The 19932-nt window shown below is 46.2% G+C and overlaps 1 long non-coding RNA gene across 1 annotated transcript; it reads left to right on the plus strand.

The window, feature by feature from the left end:
- Nucleotides 1–524: 524 nt before the first annotated feature.
- Nucleotides 525–6644, plus strand: LOC120969859 (uncharacterized). Its single transcript, XR_005764318.3, has 2 exons — nucleotides 525–1548; nucleotides 5641–6644. It is a non-coding gene; the product is annotated as an uncharacterized lncRNA (long non-coding RNA).
- The last annotated feature ends 13288 nt before the right edge of the window (nucleotides 6645–19932 follow it).

Consider the following 19932-nt stretch of genomic DNA (forward strand, 5'->3'; position numbering starts at 1 on the left):
GCCACCATCTTCTCCTTGGGTTCCTGCCCCCTACCCAGACAAAGCACGCAGGGGAAGCTGCTGCAAACCTCCATGCCCAGGTGCTGCTCCTGGACCCTTGTACGTATACGCCTGATACACAAGAGAGATAGATGAATGTATTTATTGTTAGTTAACCTGAAAGGTGGTTCTCCATGTTCATCCTTAAGCCGGTCGGCACCAGCGTGTTCCGCTTGCTGCCCGTCCTCCTTGTCACCATCGCAGCCGCCGGACAGGCAAGGGTACATGTGTGTGCGCGAGGGCGCCGGCGCCGGCCAAGTACGGGCTCGCGTCTTGACGTGTGTTGCCGCCATAGCGGCGAGCGCATGACTCCTTTTGCCTCCATCTCCTTGTCGCACACGCTGCCGCCGGAAAGGGCCAGGGCGCGTGGGTCCCCCGACGAGCGTCCTGCGCCATGGTTGCCCTTCGGCCCCTCAAGGCTCATCTGCATGCCGACGCTGCCGCCATCGGGCGCGTCTTCTCTTCCTCCGTCCAGCGTCCTTAGACATCCTTAGATGATGTTATGGTGCAGATGCATGTCATGTTCTTAGCCCGGCGCTCGCGTTGACGCCGCGGGCTCATCCACAGAAGTAGTGTGCGCGAGGGCGCCGGTGTCACAGCGATGCCGAACGTGTCGTCGCCGTCGGCATTCCGACCGGGCCTCCTCGACGATGCTGGGCATGTCTCCTCCGTGTGAGCTGCATGCCTGCGTACATGAGGTTCAGTGGCTGGATGTGTTGTTGCGATCTGGTCTTCAAGCCCTCCGCGAGAACCTTCCTTCTAGCCTTCTCCGCGAATCCTCGTCTTGGTCTCCTCAGGGCATCTCCAATGCAGGGGCGCCTGTGTGGGCGCTTGTGTAAAAAATAAAACTAAATTACGATGGAGCATCGGTGTAAAAGTCTGGGCTTCCAACGCAGGAGTGCTAGATTGGGCGCTTATCTATATATTTTTCCTTTCGGACGACATTCTCAAGCGCCGGCCTCTCCAACGCAGGAAACAAGCATCGGTGCCCACCGATCCAACCGAACACGAACCGGTCAGCTGCACCAGTCCTCACTCAGCTCACTCTGCTCTCAGCTCAGCTCACTCTGCTCCCTTCTCTCGAACTCTCCACACCCTTGACTCTCGTCAGATCCAGCGAGCCGGAGGAGAACTCCAGGCCGAACTCTCACACCCTCAGATGCCGGCCACGGCAAACGGCGGCGCGGGGGCGGAGTAGGCAGCAGCCCGCGTCTTCCTTCCCATGGAGACGAGGCCGGTGCAGCTGTCGGCGAGGCCGACGGACATGAAGATGGCGGTGCGCGAGCGGATGAGGCAGCAGCAGCCGGGCCTTCCCACATGGAGACGAAGCCGGAGGAGCTACCGCGGCGCTGACGGACGGGAGGGGAGGGAGCCGTGGAGCAGAGGAGGCAGCAGCCGCGCCTTCCCCCATGGGAACGAGGCCGGAGGAGCTCTTGGCGATTGATGTACCAATTGCTGCGCGCGTACAATATGCGCGTTCAAGATGAACAAGCTTACCCGACATCTGAGGTAATTCCCTACCGATTGCTGTACCAATCGCTGGTAAATTGAGTTGACTGCTGCCGAGATGCACACATGTGTGTATGGTGATCTGAGTCCGTCATGTTCTTCCTGAGGGAAATTTTAATTATCGTAGGAGAATAATATGTGTTGATATACAGTTTTGACTGGTTCCAAACTGACTGATCCTGAATTCACATAGTCTAAAAAGAAATTTAGGGAGTAGAGCTTCGAATAAGAACAACATTTTCTTATATAAATCATGGCTGTTTGACTTGACAGTACATCGCATTCCACTGGGGATAGTTCCGTATGAACATCCACATCTTAAGAAATTTGAATGGTTGAGTCTGTTGTAACCTATACAAAACCTGATACATAGCTTTGAGAGAACTTTGCACATCATTTGGAATCAGTAATGAAAAATATGTTATTCGAAATAAACCCTAGGTGAATGAGCTGAGATTACATTATGAAGAAACTAGAATATAAAATCTCGAGAAAAATAAATAGCACGCACACTAAAATAGCTCTAAATGGTACATCTAATTGTTCCCTTGACCATCTCCAAATCGACGCCATATATGCTCCACCAAGTCTTTCTTCAGCCGGATGTGACGTCGTCTGTCACGAAGAGCAGCATTTCTATCCAGGAGATCGGTGAAGCCATCAATTGGTCCATGCTCTGGTTGTACTGGCGGAATTGGATTACACCCTTGGTCGTACAAATTAAAGTCGTAGCGGACCCTATATGTATCTCTCTCGTCCTCGACTATCATGTTATGTATTATGATGCATGCATACATGATTTTACTAAGTAATGATCTCTTCCAGAACCGTGCTGGGATTCGCAGAATGGCGAATCGAGCTTGTAGAACTCCGAATGCTCGTTCCACGTCTTTCCTTGCCCCCTCTTGACGTCGTGCAAAACATTTGTCCCTCTCATTTTGAGGGAGTGGAATTGTTTTGACAAACGCAGCCCATTCTGGGTATATTCCATCCACCAGATAATATCCCATATTATATTCGCTTCCACAAACTGTAAATTGAACTGCAGGAGCTCGGCCTTGTAAGACGTTGGTGAACAAAGTAGATTGATTCAACACATTGAGGTCGTTGTTTGATCCAGCAACACCAAAAAATGCATGCCATATCCACAAGTCTTGAGACGCCACCGCTTCAAGCATCATTGTGGAGACTCCGTGATCACCGCGTGTGAACTGTCCCTTCCATGCAGTGGGATAGTTTTTCCATTCCCAGTGCATACAATCAAGGCTTCCCAACATGCCCGGAAAGCCACGTGCTTCGTTTATTTGAAGTATTCGATCAATGTCTTCAGGTGTCGGTTGACGAAGGTATTGAGGTCCAAATATCTCGTTGATGCCTTCAACAAACTTTTGCAAGCACTTTAGTGCTGTGCTATTTCCAATCCGTAGATGGTCATCAATAAAATCGGCAGAGCACCCATATGCCAACATCCTCATGACTGTTGTGCACTTCTGCAAAGGTGTGAATCCGCTTCTGTTGAGCGCATCTCTTCTATGGCGAAATTCTGGCGACCAGTCTTCAAGAGCTTGAACAATGCGATGAAATAGGGGCTTCCGCATCCGATACCTGCGACGGAACTGAGCATCGGTGTACACCGGATTGGCAGAAAAGTAATCCGCCACAAGAAGTTCATTGCCCGCCTCACGATTTCTATCTAGATATCTTCTCTTTCCACCGCTGCGGCGACGCCGGCGCCCACTGCGACGGCAACGACCAGTACCAAATAATTGAGCTTCAATCTGAGAATCCATTGTGGCGGCGAAACGCTGATCAAATTCCTCGTCACTTTGCTCGGCAGTGAGATCACGGAAGATGATGCCAGTACCATCATCATCTGATGTATCAGATGTGGAGCTCGAAGATTGGGACATTGCAGAGGAGGAATTTTTTGGGGAGCAGCTGGAGGAATTCGTTGAGTACCAGGTAAGTGGTGGTAGGTTGAAAGATAAGATCTACTATCCATTCCAACAATTCAGCAACGACCCCCTACTAAATAGAAAGGGAGACTCGTGGTCATCTGTTTTCCATTTATTTTTTACGTCTCCCACAGCCCAAACGTACAAAAAAAATTGCCCATATGTACACAAGGTCATCATTAATTAAGAAAAATAAAAAAAAGACAATCCAACCATGGCTAAAAAAGAGAGAGTTTTATTCCTTAGAAATAGAGTTACAAAACATTGGCTGGTACAGAACTTGTGTTATTGAATAAAAAAATCTCAAATTACATGATACATTGGTATTCTACTAGTACCAATGTATGGAACAAAGTAAACAATTTTTTTGACATAATAAAGTAAATGGAAAAGATAATTAAAGTGCTATATTAAAAATGAAAATAATATGCTAAAATTGAGTTATGATTGTTTTATATTAGTTTCCTCCAAATAGTTGGTCACTGAAAAATTTTAGTGCCCGTTGGTGTTCACTCTTTTGATACTCATCCATGTGTGAGGTATCGGCCATTATGAGTTCCTTGTAGGTACTAGACATTTTGATCCTCTCTCTTGTCTTGCCAATCTCAAGCTTATCTCTGGAGAGTCGAAGGTGCACCTCTGCCATCTTTTCTTGCGACGATGCTCGTAATGCTTGTGTGTCATGGTATAATTGAACATCATCGTGTGTTAGTGTTCCAAAAGAGTTGTCATCTTCAACTTTTCCTTTCTTCTTTCCTTTCGCCAGTTTGGTTCCATCGGGGCGAGTTTCTTTTTCCATCTGGGTTTGTATTGTACCATTACCTTTGCCTTTACCCTCCTCGGAGTGCCTACTCCACTTCTGGTGGACCCTAACCTTCTCCCACCAGTACAATAGTGTGAAGTTTTGATTCTTCTCCTTCTTGTACATGGCCAAGGCTTTCTGGACAAGCTGTAAGTCGCATTGCCCACTTGCATAGGCATCTTTTAGCCTGCAGTAAACTCCATGAAAAGCTACAACTTTCCTATTAGTTTTACCCCAATGGTCCTTGCAGTTTTTACTGTTTCTCCTCCGGGTGGGCGGACTGTTTTTATTGTAGTCCTCCGTGACATTCTTTCAATACACCTCTCCCTTTTTGTTGTTTCCATCAATGGAGTCTATGGAGTTATTCAACCAAGCACTTATCTGCAACCAAAAAATTATATGCCTAAATGTTACTTCAAGAAATAGATTATAATTTTTTTAAGTATGGAAATAATGGAATTATTCTACCAAGCGTTAATGTGCGTGAAAATTGATTATATTACTACAAGTACGTTCAAAAAATATGTCTGTAGAAGGTACTAGAAGGAAAAAAAATGTCTACTAGTTGCTCGAAGGAAAAAAATATAATGTTTTCAATATTGAACCGGTGGAATTATTTAATCAAGTGCCAATGAGTAATATGCATTCATTATATTTCTACTTGTTCCTAAAATAAAAAATGTGGAATAGATGGATTTTTCCTAATGAAGCGCTAATATTAATATGATTTTATTATCAACGGCTTAGTGATAAATAAAAATTTATTTAGACATTTTAATAAAACTACAGCCATAAAAATACTTGTTGACTACTCACCAGTCTAATGTTGTCGTCCTCGGTCCAAGCTAGACGCCGGCCTCGGGTATCTTCTGCATTGTCGTCGTCGTCATCGTCGCTGTCATCGTCGCCCTGGCCATTGGTAGCATTGTGCTGCATACTCGGAGTAGAACCATAGCCATAATATCCACTTGAATCAAATTGTTGGGACATATGTGGTTGGGAAGACAAATTTACTGGATAATTAGGAGGTGGATACATCTCCGGATATTCATACTAGGAGCTAGCTGAAGCGAACAAATCGTTCTGAAACGGATTCATTGGAAAATCGTGAACAAAAACTTGTGTGAGATATGAGCAGGATAGTCTTGTGTGTGACCAGATAATTTCGAGATGTGCGTGCAACTGGAACCTGCAAGTAGGACTATATATAATGAGATAGCTTGACTGCATGCATGATTTAGTCAGCACTGCATGCACGATTTAGTTAGTCCGTATGACTGAATGAATGGTTGTAGTTAATTGATTTTTTTTCTTGCTAACTCACCGTGCTTTCAGGTTTGAAGATCGGAATTTTTCCCGTGTTGAACCAGCTTCACATTCACATGCATTTCATTTTTGGCATTTTTTTTATTGTAAGTATTCAGGTCTCATGGAGAATTATTATAGATATAAACGACCTCCATATTTTATTGTAGATTATTTTTTGTGTGAAGAGAAAGAAAACATATATTTTTTGAACCAAGCAATATATTTTTTGTGTAGCTGCAAAAGAAAATCAGGTAAGTTAGTTGCGTATAGCTGGCTCCGTTCAGCAAAGACCAGCTGAGGTCATTGAGCCGTTGCAGATTTGTAGCGCTCCAAGGAGCGCCCGGTGCCAGATTGGTACGGAGAAAAAGGATCGCGCAGAAAAAACAAAGGAGAAGCGCCCGACGACAGCCTGGGCATCGATGCCAACCCATGGGATCGGGGGGGATTTGACCAAATCGGGAGGAAATCGAACCCTGGCGCCCGTCGTAAGCGCCCCCGTTGTACATGCCCTCAGGTGCAGGCGCCACCCGCTACCTTTAGGCGCGGGGTGCTTCTTGGCAACCCGAGCATCTTCAAGTCCTCACGAGGGTGCCTCCCCGGTTCCTCTTGATGCGATCTGGTATATTAAATATAAAAAGAAATAGGAACGAGTGACTGAAGAGAAGAGCACTGTATGTGCCCTTGCATGCATGTGTCATGCAACTCGAGATGTCTCCAAACCCTTTGAAGGGCTAGCTTGACTTGACACGCAATGGCATGTGTTGCTGTCGCCGTCGTCGTGCTCGGAGCGGGTGTCATTGCTGCCGTCGCGTCCTCTCACCGGTCTTCTCGCATGTGTACTTGCACTGTCGCGAGCAAGTCGCCGACCGTACGCGCCACCGCCGTGGGCACGTCTCTCTCGGCTGGCTGTCATCTCCGTCCCGATCTTGCCGATGCTGCCGCCAGGGGCGCATCTCCTCATACCTCCTCTGGAGGTGCGTGAGTCCCTCTATTGCCCTGCCTGAACCCTGGTAAAACAACCACAAAGAAAAGGAAGAGGGTGATGAGGGCATCGTTGCCACTGCCGACGCGCCGGTCAAGATTGGGCAGCTAATTCCGAGTCGTCCTCTCGGGCGCTGCTGCTTCTCGTCGTCTGATCAGCCTCGGCGTTGGTGCAGCAGCATCTTTTATGTACGTCTCCTCTGACAAGATGCCAACTCCATTGACGCTGCCGCACGGGCGCGTCTCCTCTTGGGTGTCTCTCGATGCCTTCCTCCCTGGCCGTCGTCCTCTCCCAGTGTCCTTAGACATCCTGCAAAATGATGATAACATAAAGATCATTGCTTCACTGCCGCGTCTCGTCGTGGATGGCGCCGCCACGGGGGCGTCTTCTTCGACGTGGTTTCGCCGGCTGCCTCTTGCTTGGTATGTGTTCATGGGCTGGCTCTTCCCCTTATGGCTGCGTGTTGGTGAATGGCGGCGGCCTTGCGGCGTCTCTCTCCATGCAGTGGATGCATGCCGACTGCGTTCATCCGTCGATGCTATCTGGTCTTCTCCCGTCTGCGTGGCTCTCCGGCCGTGCGTTGTGAATGGATGGATCTCCTGATGGATGGATGTGTGCGTTGTGAAGGGCGGCGGCATTGCGGCGTCTACGCGTGTGTGCGTCTCGCACGATCTTGTCGATGCTGCCGCAAGGGCGCATCTCCTCTTGGTCTTGTGTCCGTCGGCTCCCTCCGTCCTTCTCCTTCCGGCTGTTCTTCTTGTGTAGCACCTGACAGATGAAAGACATAGACACATAGTAATATGTAGATAGTCAGTGGGGCTTGGTCTGTTCCGGTTTCTTCATCTCCTCCTCCTGCGTCTGCATGCTCGCCATGGGCAGACCGTCGGCGTGGCCGATGTCTCTTCCTCCTCGGCTTGCCATCGTCGCCTCCTGGGCGTTCCTTCTGGATCCCTCCCGGTGCCTTCTTGTGCGAGGCCTCCGCTTCTGGGTGATGCCGCATGCGCCGTCGCCTCCTGGCTGGGTGTCTTCTCTTTGGCCGCCTGAGACGAAAGCATACATATAGATCAAAAGAAGCATACATATAGATCAAAAGAAGTTAGTCAGCAGGGTATGCATTGCTGCCCGTTCTTCATCTTGTGGGGTGCTTGCTTGCTTTGAACGTGTCCAACTTCAGATCGTTGGCAACACACTCCAGTCGCCGTCGTCGCCGTGGCGTGTTCTTCTTCTCTGCCGCCACGGCGCCTCCAACACGGCGCCGCTCCGAGCAGCTCACGGCAGCGCGCACGCAGTACGTGCCTTGCGAGTGGACACCGTCGCAGTCGGCTCGTCAGCGAACTCGGGACGAAGCCAGCGCCACCGCCGGCGCGAGGCGCGTCTCCTCTTGGCCGTGTCCGCTGCGTGCCGTCTCGCGTCCCCCTGGTCCTGCCTCTGGTTTCCTGGCGTCCCGGGCGCACGCGCCGTGCGCGCTGCCGCGGGAGCCTCCTCTCCTCTATTGTTTGTGCCCTTTCTTCTTCCCCTTTTACGATCTGATGCATGGGTATATATATAGGCAGTGGAGGTAGGCCGCCGAGTGACCCGTCGCGAACGGCTGCTCCCGATTTTACTGGAGGAGATATGGATGCGTGGCGATGGAACGTCCCGATCTTTTAGCTTTGGCTCGTCCCAATCCCCTCTATGTCGTGGCGATGCTTATCTCTTCGGCGTTTCATCTGCACGTACAAATCTGCACACAAAAAAAACAATGACCTGATACGCACCTGGTTCACGTGGCTGCTGGTAGGTCTGTTCCTCTCCAATCGTGGGTTAGCCAGCCACACGGATATTCGGGTACTCGCGTATGCATACGTGGCCGGTCGGTGTACCCATATTTGATGTACCGTATATACTCCGGGTTTCTGGGACCACGTACAACCCGGCCAGGTCACACGCGTACGCACTGGCTCTATCGAGTCATGATGATGTGCTAGTACACACGTAGGTAGTTTTGTCATGCATCTGCACGTGCATGCATGGAACATGCAATACTTCGATCAATCAGCCCATGTACCAGTTAAGCACACATATAATAAGTTAAGTGCAGGGGCGGAGCCAGGATTTGAGCATGAGGGGGGCGAAGAAACCAATAACTGGGAACGCATATAAAGTATGTAAAACGTGACTATAGAAGTCTTCTATATATATCACCGGGATAAAACTGCAATGACATAGGATATAAAACGTGACTATAGAAGTCTTCTATATATATCATCGGGATAAAACTGCAGACATAGGTTTCACGATTCAAATGAAAGGGAGGTTTTTGTTAGTTTAAATATAACTTTAGACCGTTAAACCAATCAAAATGTCAACAATACTATTCTCGTACGGAAACTAGATGAGCTAACTGAAAAATAAATACTGAAATTTCCTGTTATTACCTTGATGTATAGTTGTTATACAATTTCAGAGTTTGTAATAAAATAACCAATGTAACAGTAGTCTAATTATATATTGGGTATAGCCTTGAGATGTTGGTCAAGCTATGAGTCCATGAGCCATGATATTGGTATGGTATAGGATTTGATACATACCGGTAGGCGACAACTGCTTCAATCGGATGACAACGACTTGATGCTAGAGACTCGATGATGAACGGGCGGAACTTTCTTGCGGTTGCTGATGCCTGATGGCAATCCGTTAATGCCCTAGCGCACTACCATTCAAAGTTTCAGACTAAGGTTCTGATTCAGTAAAGGGGGGGGGGGGGGGGGGGGGGGGGCGAGCAGGGGCTAGACCCCCTGCTCAATTACATACAGGCGGCACGGGACAATGGCACATGGGCTACTGGGCTCTCATTAACTTAATCAAGTCATTATATGCGGCCATTAGTACATGTACTACACTAGACGTATACCAGAAATATTAGGGGGGGCGAGCGATTAGGGCGTGCGTCGCTGAAGCAAGGTGATGGGGCGGCGCTGTGGGCTGGTTCGCTATAGCAGTTTCCTTTTATGTGAAAGGGTACGTAAGGAAGGGGATCGCACGACGGTTCGTTGTGGAAGTTTCCTTTCGTGTGAAAGGGTACGTAAGGAAGGGGATCGCATGACGGTTCACTGTGGCAGTTTCCTTTCGTGTGAAAGGGTATGTAAAGAAGGGGATTGCACGACGGTTCAATGTGGCAGTTTCCTTTCGTGTGAAAGGGTACATAAGGAAGGGGGTCGGGAAGAGAAAGAATTGATTAGCAGTTAGGGCTGCAAGATAAGCTCGAAGCTCGTGAGCTGCTCGAGATCGACTCATTTTTTGACTCGACTCGAGATCGACTCTAAAAGAAACGAGCTGGGTTTGAACACTTTGTGTAGATCGACCGAGAAACGAGCCGATCTTGAGCCAATGTTGGCTCGCTCAATTTTAGCTCGATAGCTCGATAGAATATCATTATGTTAAATGATCATGCCATATATTAAATGGAAATAAGATAATTTGTTACCATGTATGCTGTCCATAATTTTTCTCCATTTTATTTACCAACGAATATGGAAACTTAATTAAGTGAAGAGAAGATTTAGGCCTAATTATGACACGTGGTCGACTATGTGTTAAATATCCTATATTTTTGGCAAAGGTTCCCAGTATATTCGTCTTAATTTTTTTGTTTTTTATTCATAGTTTTATAATTTTTACCATCTCATTTAGCTCGAAACTAGCTCGAGATCGACTCGAGATCGTTACAAGCTGAGCACGAGTCATGTTCTACAGCTCGATCATGAGTTTCACTCAGTTTGAGCTCGCTCGAATTTTCATATGAGTTGAGCTGAGCCAACTCCAACTCGCTCGAGCTCGACTCGTTTGCAGCCCTATTAGCAGTAAACGCGTTTAGCACTAAAAGTGTTTAGTTGCTCACCATTAGGACAATAAGGAATGTCGGATTAACACTATGGATGGGCGAGATCTGTTGAATCTGCCCCACAAGGTCTTTTTATATTGATGTAGATAAAGGATTGGATGGTCTTTTTTTAAAGTAGTCGTATACCCCGAGCGCGGCGATACGTGACATTTTCACCTCCGCCATGGGCTGGCCTATTTACGGCCCTTTTACTCTTCTGTTAAAAATTCAAAAGATACTTGTGATTGATATACTTCTTTTCTCTTCTTTAATAAAGCTAAAAAAACGAACTGGTCTCCACTAGGCAGCATGCAACATGCACTAACTGATTTTTAAATGCTTTTTCAGTCCTACCATCTCCCTTGAGCGGATGCCATCACGCCGTGTCTGTGCGACGAAATTACTCTGGCGCATGTACGTAGTACAGATCAATAATCGATAGCTAGCTAGCTGCACGTTCGAAATTTCCACAGATCCAATCAGTCCAAAGCCTAATATTCGGCTAATATCAGTGGCTCAAAAATTTGCCGGTCTCCAAGCCATATTCGGCTAATATCATGGTATACTTTACGCATAGACGTAAATCTATTCAGATTTCCTTCTGGTCCATACATGCAAAGCCATAGGCTATTTTATCTCTCACAGGTAAGGATGGCAATTTTATACATGGACATGGTTACCCACGGATACCAGACCCAAATGGGTAGGGTTTGGATACATTTTTACGTCTATGGGCAGCATCGGAACCTGACCCGATTATTCATGGGTTGGATATGGACATAATTATGCATCCGTGGATATATCCGAACCCGACCCGATAGTATGACATGTGGGGCAAAATTCAATAATCCACACTTTCCCACCTTCCAATTCATTTCTTCTCTTTATAAAAAATGATAAATAAATTTCACAATCCCCGCCTAATCGTAACTTACTCCACTGCCGCTTCACATTCTTTTATTTTTTTGAACAGATTCATTGTTGTATCTCCTCGTTAAACGACTCAACATTAGGCTGGTCATAGTGAGGAGTAACTTAGGAGGTGTTTGGTTTAGGGAATTTTTAGTCCCAGAGACTAGAAAAAGTCCCTAAAAAGTCCCTAGGAACCAAACGGGAGGGACTTTTTCTACAGGGACTAGAAAAAGACTTTACTAGAGAGTCTTTTTTATTAGTCCCTGGGACTAGAAAAAGTCCTAGGACTTCTGAACCAAACACCCCCTTAGACTAGTAACATGCATACGTTACTAGTCTATGTTACTACCTCTATAGTGCATAATATCATACTCCCTCCGTTTCTAAATATAAGTCTTTGTAGAGATTTCATTATGAACCACATACGGATGTATCTAGATGCATTTTAGAGTATAGATTCAGTCATTTTGCTTCGTATGTGGTCTATAGTGGAATCTCTATATTTCGGAACGGAGGGAGTAGATTAGTATCATAAGTGGTCTCATTTATTGTCATGCATGACACATAGTAGCATCACATTTATTATGTTACGGTATCTACCTATGTTAATATAACCATCTCTCTCTTCTTTAATTGCCTGCCACATAAGCATGTTTGCGAGTCCCCCACTATGGTCAGCCTTAAGCAGCGACTCCGTCTCCTCGACTTGCTCCTCCTGCAGCCCTAGGTACAGCCGCCGGCGACTACTTATAGTGCAGCACTTCAGCAGCCAACGCCACAACTTATAGTGGAAGCCCAACGCCCCAACCGGATATCCCCTCGACCCCTCCATCTCTGCTTCTCCACGCACGCACGGGAACGACAGCGGCCCGGCGACGGCGGCGGGCCGGTGCTAGGCTCTGAGCTGCGATGCGGAGCGGCGCGACGTACAAGAACGCTGCTACGTGCAGGACTAGGAGCACGACGGCACGGGTGTGAGGGGACGCAGACCACGACGAGGAGCCTGACCGTGCTGAGGAGGTAACGGCCACACCAAACAGCCAACACACAGCCAACACTTTGGGTAATCCTTTGTTCCATCAATCCCTCTCTTGTATGTCTAGTGTTCCTGTATCTAGTGTTCCTGTACGTGGGTGTGCAGCTTCTGCTGTTCGTGAATTTCTGCAAAGTACTCTTGTACTTCAGTTTACAGTAGCAATTCGAGCACAGTACTCTATTTCTTCAGTTTACAGTACCAATTTCTGCAAAGTACTCTATAACATCAGTACTAATTTTCCCTGTTTACTAATTGAGTCACAATTCGTTTTAATTTCCACAGGTTACTAATTGAGTCACAGTTTATTTTTGGTACATGGTATGATCCGTAGTCTGTAGATGTGCAGGTTAATTAGTAATTAGGTATTGCCACATAAGTGAATTTCAACCTGACATGTAATTTTGGCAGGTCTACCTTATTCGCTGAAAGAATAAAGATAGAAAAATTAATTTATGTTGCTAGTTACCATTCACTACAACTTATAGATCACAATATTTTCAAATCTGTACAGTTTATTTTTATTTTTTTGAGTGAAACTATACAGTCTAGATATTATGTACCTTGTTTCACTGTAATTGAAACTGAAGACTTTTCTTTTTGCATGAATAGATCAGTAGCTTCTCATGATGGAGCACAAGGCCCTGTTGTGATCAGCCCTGGAAATGTTAACACCGCTGGTAGCCCAACATCTAAATATTTGCATTAGGGGATAGCAACTCCACTCTATTTGGGGGCATTTCAAAGTTTTCCTGATGATGAAGAAGAAACTATGGTCACATATTCCACCGATGAAATTCCACCTCTAAATGTTGCAAACTTGCAATGTTTTTTTTGTTTATTTCTATGATTTTAATAGTTGTTCTTTTGTTATGTTCACTTCAAGGATGAGTCTGATTCCAATCTGCGTGGTGCTCCGGTCTTCAGTGTCTGGGCCTTGTGTCGCCTTGTCTCGCACGAGGTGCAATGTAATATGTTTCTTGCTGGGTCACCAAACCAGCTAGTTTCTGAACCTTGTGTCTCCCTTGATGTTCTCGGAATGTTGTTTCAGCCTGCTGGTACCTCTTTTCTTTACTATAGTTGCAACTGTTATTGGTCTATACTTGAAACTTGAACCTGAGGGCCTCAATTAAAGGTCGGGCAATAGCCTATTACCTAAAAAAAATTGTGTTATTTCTATGCTATGCACTTGTGAATCTGAAAGATTGTTTGGTGATGTGAGAATCTGAGAGATTATTCGGTGATGTGCACTTTTTATGTCATTTTGTTAGAATCAAAGAGATGATTTGATATTGTGCAATTGTGCTATGTCGTTTTGTGAAAATTTGCGCTATGTTTCATGTATATGTGTTGAGAGGACCCGATGGATATCCATACCCGATGGATATTCATCGGGTTTGGACATGGACATTGTTTTTTGCCCATGGATTTTTTCATAGACGGGCACATAATGTCTTCATGGATTTGGATATGGATTTGACATTGTTCAACCCGGGCCGAACCCGATCCATTGCCATCCTTACTCACAGGGTTTCAATTTTTCCGTGCATGTAGAGTTGTAGATCACTCAAATCATCATTTGTGTAATTAAATCTCCCCATCACTAGATTAGGTATCATATTTTTCTTTCCTTTTTAGTGATACTTTAGGGTTTTTCAATTTATAGCAAGACTTTATGCATTCACACAAAAAGAGATACATATCTGTGAAGGTTGTTCCTTATTTTCGCGAAAAGAAAGTTGTTCTCATAATTTGTGCAGATGCACAGGTGCGGACCACATACATTAGAATTTTGCTTGATTTTTTATTTCATAAAAATTCCCACCACAACGCGCGGGGCATTTGTCTAGTAAAAGTAACAGGACAAAACAAATGAGCTGTCCCAGCTGGTTACAGGGCCCCCAATAAGGCTACTTGTGTTTCACCGTGGCAGAGCAGTCCGTGGACAAAACCACATAATTGCATGCAAGATCAAGTGCTAAAGCCAAGCCCTCGTTGCTAGCCAGTGCCTCGAGCACTTCGGGTTCACTTAAATCCTGGACATAGACTGCTGAGGCGCCCAGAAAATTGCCCTCTCCATCTCGGCAAACTGCAGCATAAGCACCACCATCCTTGTGATGTCCAATAGCGGCACCCACATGAATTTTAACAGATCCCACAGGGGAAGAATCCATTTGGGTCCTTCATGACTCGCTTGCTTATGTCCCTGTTGCTTCGTTGCTGCAGCAGCAAGATCATCTAAATAGCAATAGCTTGTTATGAAGGAGAGAGTGAATAGAGGTGATTGAAACCTTTCTTCATGAATAGCCTTCCTACGCACCCACCAAATTGACCATAAAGTGACAAGAACGTTGGGAAACTCTTCATTGTTCATCGAGTCCTGGAGCTCTATTAACCACAACTGAGCGTCGCCATGCCTGCACGCTATCAGCTGCTACTCAACCAATTCTTCATCCATCAAGGACCACACGCACTTGGCCATGGTACACTCAACCAGAGCATCCCTCCAAGAATCTACAGCGGAATTACAAGCGGGGCACACCTCGTTATGAGTCATATGTCGGCTGTGACGAAGGGCTTCAGTCGGTATATAGCTTTTTGCCAGTCTCCAAGCAATTTTTTTTCAGTTTCCCTAGTATTTCGAGCTTCCACAGCCGTCTCCGCTGTCCCTTGTACTCGACGATATTTGAATGTTCCTCTCTGCCCGTCAGCCGATCCTCCCAACTTCTCTTGTTTTAGTGAATAGCATGTATGCCAATCTCATAGAAAACTGCCCCGTCCTTTCATAGTGCCAAGCCCACGCATCTGCAAAGTTAACAGAACTTAAGTGGATGTTTAGGATAATACAGACACCAGCTTCTTTCATGTGCTCACGCAGCTTATGGCTATCCCACCGAGGCTCCTCATGGATAGTTAGCTCACTTACTAACTCCGGTGGATTCTGTGATCTTGGATGTTGGGCTGGCAAAATGTGATCGCATGGAATCTAGTTCTGGTTCCAAATGCTCGTGTTTGGTCCGCTCCCGATTCTCTTTTTTTTACCCTGACCGTAGAACGATTTATTTTCATTAAAATAATAAACAGAAGTACAATGGAACAAAGGTACAAGAGTACAAAAGGTCTCAGCCTATACCAGTTCTATGAAACATTATGATAATCATATTACATAATTTTTTTGGACTAGGACCTGAGCTTCTCTGCTTTTCCTTCTTTTGCCCTAAGTTGTGCTGCCCATAAACCTTCTTTCAAATATAATTTCCATGTGCCTAGATGAGGAGCTGCTGATCTGAAGATTTTGTCATTTCTGACTGACCATATGCTCCAACAACGCATAATGATGATGTCAAGAGCAATGTCCTTTGGTAAATGATTCACAGTGAGGAGTATTTCATCATATGTGGAGTTGCCTCTAACCCTCACTGGAGTGAGGTAATCCCAGCATGAGAGAGCAAATGGACAATTCCAGAACAAGTGAATCAGTGTTTCTTCTACACCATCAGAGCATAGGGCACAATTATAATCTGGGAGATGCATACTCCTTCTCTGTAACATGTTTCCGGTATTAAGCCTGTCACGTAGAAGAAGCCATCAAAATATCTTATGTCTCAGGCTGCAAGAGGTACTCCAAATATTCTTAAAAATAACATGTGTTGTGCTGGTACCCATGATGCGCCTGTACATCTTCATCAAGGAGTGTAGATTAGAGGACCAATGATATCTCCATATATCTCTATTGTCAGAGTTCGCCCTGTTATTAATCAATTCTTGCACCATGTTGAATTGCTGAAAAGCTTGTAGTGACAGAGGTCGCTAGAATTGCAAGCTGAAATCAGTATGATTCATTATATTAAGCAGAGTGGTCTCCCTGTTGATGACAAATGAGAAAAGTTCGGGATACTTTTCCTCCAATGGTTGTCCTGACCAATTATCTGACCAAAAAAGAGTTGTGTACCCCTTGCCAGCTTGACATATGACATGGCCTTTGTATAAAGGAAGCAGTTTAAGCATAGATTTCCACCAGAAGGATCCCACAATTTTATTTCTAGGCAGTATCTTGGTAGTGAGTTTCCCATATAATGTTGACCCATGGAGTGTCTACTTTATTGAGGAACTTATGAAGTAATTTCATCAACAGAGCCTTGTTATGGGTTGGGATATCCAATATGCCCAATCCTCCATGGGATTTAGGTTTGCAAACTGTGTTCCACATGCTAATAGAGCAGGACCTGATTCTTGAGTACCATATTTCCTCCAAAACAAAATTCCTTAGGTAGACACACACTAGTAGAAAAAGGGCCATTTGTCCCGGTTCGTAAGGCCCATTTGTCCCGGTTGGGGAACCGGGACTAAAGGGTCGGTGCTAAAGCCCTATATCTTTAGTCCCGGTTCTTACACCAACCGGGACAGATGAGCCTCCACGTGGCCGCTGCGGCGAGCCCAGGCAGGAGGGCCTTTGGTTCCGATTGGTAGCACCAACCGGGACCAAAAGGCATCCACGCGTCAGCAGCTGAAAGGAGCTGAGGTTTTTGTTTTTTTAAAGGGGGTGGGTTTTGTAGGGTTAATTTAGGTGTTTCATATATTGTGTTAGCTAGCTAATTAATAGAGAGAAGTGTCCTCTCTTATCTCCGTGCTTGGTCGACGCTACGTACTATATGCATAGAGAGGACTCGACACGCTAGCTAGTAAGCAAATGAAGGAAACCATTAAGTACAGAAGATCGTCATGAACATATGCATACAGAGAGAAGTGATATCGACCTCTCCTTCTCCGAGAGATTGGTCGAACAACAAGTTTTCGTATATCTATCCGACGCTACTGGCTACATATATACAATATAATCCCCTAATTATATATGAACTCGGGGTCCACATGGTATTCTCCATCTTTATTGATCACGTGGTCAAGAAAGAATGCCGCCAATTCCTCTTTAATTGCTCGCATGCGATCTGGTGCTAGGAGTTCATCCCGCATCTGAAACATCTAATTGAAGAAGGGGGTCAATACATATATGAATGAATGAAACTCAGTACAAATGATGGTAATAAAATAAAATTGTCAATATTATTGCTTACGCACTTCATATTATTTTTTAGAGTAGCCCCGCTCACAGGTCGTGTGGCGGATGGACTCGCAAACGTAGTATCCACAGTAATTATTCCCAGCTTCGTACCACAACAACTTTACAAGAAATAGAGGTTAATCAAACTGATAAGCAAGCATGCTAAATGGTATTGATAAAACTAGCGCTTGAATCACTAGGAGATGCGTGGAACTAGCTAGTAGTACTTACTTTCGGGTGTCTAAATCGCAGCTTCCCCGGCAGTCCCGGAGCTTTTGCGGTGAATTTTTTCCAAACCCTGCCAGACAAAGAAAACAATTACTTGATATCAGGAAGTGAACAAAGTTGTCGATAAGGTGTGATAATGATCGATTTAACTTACTTCTCGAGCATTTCAGTCATGTTCGCATACTCCTGGGGATCTTTTCGTCTCGAGTCTAAGACGGTTACTAGTCCCTGCTCAAGCTTAATCTCTAGGAGAATATAGTGGAACCTGCGCACGCATGCATAACTCATCAGTTACACTACTATAACCTCGACTAATAAGGGAAACCGAATATGCACAAGACAGTAACACTCACTTGAAGTTGTAAGGAAAGAGTATTATATCTTTGTTTTGATTTATTACCAACGATCGTAGCAAGTTGGCCTCGATATCTTTGGCATGAAATTCAACCGTAAATGCATCTATGAGATTTGTGTTAATGAACCCAATATCATTGATTTGTCTTTTCTTCAATTCAGCGATCTTCAATCTGCATAATATTGTGAGGATAATTATATATACATGCAATGAAAGAGCTGAGCTATATATAGAGACTTAATGACAGAAGTAGTACTTACAGACAGTAGCAAGTGACCGTTAATTTATCGAGGGCCTTTTGATTGAAAAACTGAAAGAACTCCTCAAATGGAACATACAACAGATCAATTCCAACGAGGTCATGCTCCTCTTTAACTCTCAGCATCAAAGTATCCTTCCCCCCAGACTCTCTACAGATTTTCATGTACCAATCATGGAATCTTCGCATCATCGTTGTTAGAGATCTTTCATCTTTGACGAGAGGCTTCCCATAATGGTATTTGTGTTCGTCCACCTCTAGTGCATCATAATGTACATCGCCGGGCAGGTAATCTCCAAGATTGGTACTGGGCAAAATCTCCGGATGATTAGCGACGATATCGCTAGACACCTTGAGCGGGGGGCACGATTGGTTCGCTTGTTCACCGAGCTGGGCAAATTTTTTCCCAGCTCGTCGTTCTGCTAACCTTTGATCACTGATAGTACTTCCCGACCGCTCCGCTTCGATATATGACCTTTGAATAATGCGATCATAGTTCGATTGCGGCGGAGAAGGTGGTGGTCGCTTCAGGGCATCGATAGTGCGCTTCGCTTTCACCGGATCTATCTTCTCCTCTGGAGGTGCATGTTTCTTTGCTTTCACCGCTTCAAAGAAGTCCCTCACTTCGGCTTCCACGATCTTCTTGTTTTCCTCCACGGTCCTCTCGTATGGTAACTTATCTAGAGGCTTGAGAGATGGACCGAATCTGTATTGCCTCCCGCCTCTGGCTGTACTGCTAGACGCCGGAGCAGACGGAGCGGCTGCGGCTGTCTTCTTTCCTTGCTTACGAGGCGAAGGAGAAGGACTACGACGCCCCGGAGCAGCCGGAGCAGCGGCGGGTCTCTTCCGCCCTTGCTGACGAGGCAGAGAAGGAGGAGGCTGGCTGCTCGGACGCGCCGGCGCAGGCGGAGAAGGAGGCGGAGTGCCGTCACGCGCCGGAGAAGGTGGCGGAGTGCCCTGATCACTCGCCAGAGGAGGAGGCGGAGTGCCCTAACTCGTCGTCGTCGGAGGAGGAGGTGGAGGCGTCCAGTTCGGAAGGTTAATGAGCTCCTTCCGCCATAGGCATGGAGTCTTCAGAGCAGAACCCAGCCGAGTCTCCCCTTCACCGGTAGGGTGGTCAAGCTCGAGGTCCTCAAATCCCTCTGTTATTTCGTCCACCGTCACCCTAGCATATCCTTCTAGAATCGGACGGCAGTGAAAATTTGCCTCGGGTTCAGGAGATCGAACAGAGCCGACAGCCGCCTTGATTTTGAAGTTGTGCCATTACGTCATAAGGTGGCAATGTTGAGACTCCATGATAGCATCCACGGGATAGCTAGCAGGAGCCGTCAAGACAGGCTCCTGAAGCAGCTCGGTGGAAGCCACGCTGCTTCTCTGCTGAGATGGCGGGGTAGCTTCGGCAGGTCGCTTGCTGCGAACTGCTTCTCGTTCCTCTTGCGCTTGTACCCTTGCGTGCAGCTTCTGTAGTTGGGTCTGCTCCACTTTCTTCCTCCTCTCCTGGCATTTGTAACCGCCTCCGTCCGGAAACCCAGCCTTCCACGGAACGGAGCCTGGCGTGCCTCGTGTCCGTCCAGGGTGCTCAGGATTCCCGAGGGCCATTGTGAGCTCGTCGTTCTCTCTGTCGGGAAC

Source organism: Aegilops tauschii, chromosome 7 (assembly GCF_002575655.3).
Source record: "Aegilops tauschii subsp. strangulata cultivar AL8/78 chromosome 7, Aet v6.0, whole genome shotgun sequence".
Classification (NCBI taxonomy): Eukaryota; Viridiplantae; Streptophyta; class Magnoliopsida; order Poales; family Poaceae; genus Aegilops; species Aegilops tauschii.